Source organism: Octodon degus, unplaced genomic scaffold (assembly GCF_000260255.1).
Source record: "Octodon degus isolate 3935 unplaced genomic scaffold, OctDeg1.0 scaffold00122, whole genome shotgun sequence".
In the NCBI taxonomy this organism is placed as follows: Eukaryota; Metazoa; Chordata; class Mammalia; order Rodentia; family Octodontidae; genus Octodon; species Octodon degus.
Window position 1 is genome coordinate 1821530 of NW_004524698.1, and position 5148 is coordinate 1826677.

Sequence of the window (5148 nt, forward strand, 5' to 3'; positions counted from 1 at the left end):
CTGCTAAATCAAAGGTTGAGAAGAAAAAGAATGAAAAAGTTCTTGCTACAATCACAAGATTGATGCCCTCATCGGGCATCACGGAGGCAAGAGAGTGGTCTTCCTGAAGCAGTTGGCCAGTGGCTTGCTACTTGTGACTGGGCCTCTTAACCTTAACTGTGTTCCTCTATGAAAAACACACCAGAAATTTGTCATTGCCACCTCTACAAAAATTGATATCAACAAATTGAAAATCCCCAAACACCTCACTGATGCTTACTTCAGGAAGATGAAGCTTCAGTAGCCCAGACACCAGGAGGACGAGATCTTCAACACCGAGAAAGAGAGATACCAGATTTCAGAGCAGCACAAGGTGGATCAGAAAGTGGTGGACTCACAGATTTTAGCAAAAATCAAAGCTGTTCCTCAGCTCCGGGGTTATCTGTGATCCATTTTTGCTCTGACAAATGGAATTTATCCACATAAATTAGTGTTCTAAATTTCTTACTAAGAACCTAATTAAATAACTGATATATTTTTTAAAATGGACAAAAGGCTTTTAAATCTCTGCAAAGAAGCTAGTGGTTGAAAAATAATGCTGATAATCTCAGCCAAAGGAGCATAGGATGACAAAAGTGATATTCTAGGAAGTTTTGCCATCAATCTTTATAGGCAAAAACTGGTTTTCTTAACCTCTTCTCCATCCTCATCAAACAAAGGGCTAATGAACTGAAGTCACCCAGTGGGCAAGACACTGATTAATTACTTTTCAAAAGAAACTTACAGAAAGAGCTTTCTGAAAACAGAACTGGCAATGTTCCCATCAGTAAGTGATTTTGTTGCCTAATCAGCATTAACACAACACTTACTAGAACTTTCATACCTACCCACTTAAAACAACTTGGGAAAAGACTTTCTCAAACCAATATGTGAATCTTCCAAATGAAAGAGTTCTATTTGAATTCCAAATAAAATTTGCTGAATACTTAAAAATAAAATTCATTCCACTTAGTTTGTGGTTAACATCAGAGAAGAGAGAAACTGGCCATCTGGGTTTCAACAAAAGCTTCTATATAATTAATGTGTAAGATATTCATGAATCTCACTATTTAATAAGTGCCCTTGTTCTTCTTGTATTTGATTCTGTTTGTATTTGTGATATATCTTACCATAAACAAGATGTAGTTATCAATCCAATTGGAAATAGACATTTAGAACAATAGATTACAAAATGTGAATGAAATGACTCAGCAAAATGAAGCATTGCGGCATAGTGAAACATCTCATTGCTTTCACACAAAAAAGCCAAGCTATTACATTCTTTTAGTGAAATCACTCCTCAGTGTTCATGTTTGATATTTCCTTTCTTCACTATCTATCTACCACTCCATTCCTGTCACTCTTACAGCTACAGTTGTCAACTCTAAGGTTGTCTTCCAGAGTGAAGTCCCTAGTCCTGAAGCTTATATTTCCTACTCTTGAATCTGGCCTCAACCTCTATGATTCTTTTGCAGGTCCCCCAAGTGCAACATGTTCAAAACAGAACTGGGGTCTCCTTTGCCCTACACCCAGCCCTGTCCTATACTTTCTCATAATTGGGTTAGGGGCATCATCCTCTGCTGAGGTTCCAACCCTCTTTATCCCTTTGAGCCTTTCTCTTCTCACTGCATTCTGTCAACCCCAAAGCTTTATTCATTTTCTTTCTGGGCTTTGATTTTGTCCTCATCTTTGCATGTGTATATTGAGTTCCCTGTAGGTATTGATCTCTAGAGCTTTCTTTCATTTTATCCCCAGTTCTATCCCCTTCCTTATTCTTCCTTATCTTCTGATTTCCCCTTCAACACACAGAAAAGAAGGGAAGTGTTTCAATTGCTGCATTTATTAAATATTTATTGCACTACAACATGAAATTGAATACTTGCTATTTCTCTTTTAAAAGCCTGTATTAAATTACATATTTATGTAGGCCTTGATTGATTTTTGTTGTTACTGTTAGTTTTGTGGGTCAGCAGACTTGGATAATAATGAAGAAAAAAATAGCCAGTCCAGAATTAGTAAATTAGTGTTTCCCCTGTGGCCTGACATAGTTAATATGAGGCCACCTCTAACTCCTAATGAAGAAAAATTCTTAGACAAATGTTCATGTTGCCAAGAATCTGACGTTGATCTTGTTGCTTTTGCCAGAAGTGTTCTTTTTAAAGACAAGATTTGACTGAAAGGAAATACTTCATAGATGGAAGGAGGTCCTTCCAATTGAAAAGATATCTATCTATCTATCTATCTATCTATCTATCTATCTATCTATCTATCATCTTTATAATCACTTGCAGCAAGCTTTGTTTTACAGTGTGTATTTTATATAGATATATGTGCATTTTATATATATAGTGTGATATTTGAGTTAACCAAGTATCATATGCAGTTTGTCACAAAATTGCCTTGCAGATTTTTTTTTTAAGAAAAAGCAAATTATATACTGAGCACTAATTGTCAAGGAGCTTAGAAGACTAAATCTTAGAGCCATGACACTTAGCTTTAGTATTTGCTTTTGTTTATGTTGTGACCTATTTTTTAAAAAGTGCAGAAAGCTCCTGGCTTACTTTTGCCTGGTTTTGCTGTGTTCCCTGCCAGTGACCTAGTAGGGCTGCTCCAGAGTGTCCCTCTTATATGTCAGCTATGAGGAATTTTCCATCTTCCCCAGGATTCCTTTCCCTGGTGCTAGTGCAGACTCTGAGCTCAGAGTGACACAACTTTCTTACATGTACAGCTGTTCCACAACCCTTTGTCATTCCTGGCCATCCTCTGCCTCACTCTAGCAGGGTCTTCTCTACTCTGTCACTATGCCCAAAACCAGTTATGTAGTAGACTTAATTCTGTAGTACTTCCTATGGATAAAAGACTTAATGTTTGCATGCAGGGTGCTCATAGGCCAGTAGTAGAAAGGAAAGACATTACTAAGAATGCTAAAAGGAGGGTTTTACATAGAGTACCAAGGAAGCCTGTTCTAGTTCAGGAAGGAATAAATCAGATAAAATAAATGGAGCAGTGGCAGGGAGATAGGACAAAATAGATAGGTAGGAGCCCTAATTTTCAAAGTATTGGGTTCCTTAATTTGGAGCTTTGCAGGAATAGACCTATTTAATAGGGTGGAGGATGAATGGAAGGCTTAAGAGTAGAGGCAGAAGAATCACGTGGGTTACAGGCAAGAAGTTAAATCCCCAAGCAGGCAATAGCCATGAATGGAAAAAAAGAGATGAACCCCCAAAAAATGTAAAGGTGGAAATCATATAACATAAGAGATTATGGGAAATGTGGGCAGAAGATAAGGAAGAGGAATGGAGAAGAAACAGGATGGAGGAGAATATGGAGAAAGAAATTGAAAGAAGAAATGGAACTGGTAGAATAGAGGAATGGGGAATATAGAAAAGAAGAGAATTTTCCATTAGTCTTCCCACCACTCTCATCAGCCTGAGTTTGTTTGCAGTGTAATTGAGAGGGACTGAGGAAGCTTACGCAAGGAAAAAGCTGGAACAATTGAAATCATAAAGGAAGATGAGGGGAAAATTGTTTAGCTCTTGCACTCATGTTCACCCATCAAGTCCCTACTCGCTCCTGTTTTGACTTTCTGTGCCTCATTCTGGGGCCATCCTTATATGTCAAGTGGCTCTGTTGAATTATATAGTAAAGAGAAGTGAGTAATGTTTTGTTGTACATAATATTTTCTAAGTATATCTTACAACAAAAGAGAAATACTTATTTATTTTTCCAGGTACTTTAGCTTTGTGAATTCACCCAAGAAAGTAAATACCACTGTTCTAATGAGAAATATGTTTTGAGCATTCAAAAAATAGCTTACAATTAAAGTCAGGACAAAATTCTGTATTTGAGCTCAGTACTGACTACATTAAGTATATGCTATGAGGAGGAAAATTAGAAAAATTTCTAAATTTTCTCTTAATCTTTGGCTTCTTCTTGCTGATTATTTACTATATGAAACTATATCACAGTTATATTAAGAAGTAAAGTGAGAAATCCAGTCAAGAATGTTTTCATGGGCCAGGGAGATAGCTCAGTAGAACATGTGCTTGCCTGGCTAGTGCAGGGTCCTGAGTTCAATCCTTGGTACCACAAAAAAAAAAAAAAATGTTTTCATTCATCCATAAATAAATTTATTCTATTTACATAGAAAGTAAACCACAAAGACCTTTTTCATATATTGTTCTTTTAGTAAGGTACCCTTGGATGCAACTAGATTTTGAGATTATGAGGTATTGGAAAAAAGCTAATAAGGATCTTTAATGAATTTGGCAGAATTACCATTTGGATTAACAGCAGCCTATACTGGGGGACTCCACTGATAGACTTTTGTGCAAATGTCTGAATAGAATCATAGATCAGGACGTAGTTTTGCAAGTGGGCAATACTGTTTCATCTGAATGGAATGCGCATTTCACCTGTTGGTCATGGGTGAGAATGAGAACACACTTCTGTTCGCAGGCTTTCTCTTCTCTCCAGAATCAGGGGTCACATTGGCTAGGAGCTGAGTCACATGACTGTAGGCATGTCTGATGGTTTGGAATGGGTACCTAGAGTGGTCAAGCTAGGAGACAGACATGGGAATGAGTACCAGTCAGAACTCTCTTCAGACAAAGACTTCCCAGCTATGAGGCATGTGCTTGTTTAACTGACAGTCTCTAGCTATTAAATCATTCTGTTCATTTCAGCTTTTGAGTCATGGTAATGCTTTTCTTTTTTTCTTTTTTTGGCAGAACCAGGGTTGAACTCAGACCCTTGCACTTGCCAGGGAAGTGCTAATTCTACTAAGCCATCTCCCCAGCCCCTCAAGGCAATGCTTTTCTGGCTCTTCTCCAAATAGCCTCAGCCTTTGACTATAAGGATCTACCTCTTTCTGTCTAAAGATGGTCCCCTTTATCGACAGACTTTGCTCTTCAGCTCTGTTGGGTGGAGAGATTTTGTCAGAGATGCATTTCATTCTCATGGCTATTCCACATACCCCCACTTCCACCTTGTATTTTCATGGGTCTTATTCCCCAGTGATGCTTTTGTTTTGTTTGTTTTTTTTCTTTTCAAAGTTTTATTGATAAACATATAGCAATGAGACAGTTTCAAATCAAATCGAAAGTACAGTTTCAACAAATAATACACTGC

At 37.6% G+C, this 5148-nt stretch overlaps 1 long non-coding RNA gene across 1 annotated transcript in view; it reads left to right on the forward strand.

Annotated features, from left to right (window-relative positions):
• Positions 1–3484, forward strand: part of LOC111812359 — a 21816-nt gene extending 18332 nt beyond the window's left edge. Inside the window, exon 3 of the long non-coding RNA XR_002817869.1 lies at positions 3474–3484. This is a non-coding gene — a long non-coding RNA (uncharacterized LOC111812359). The remainder of the gene's footprint in view (positions 1–3473) is intronic.
• Positions 3485–5148: the final 1664 nt, after the last annotated feature.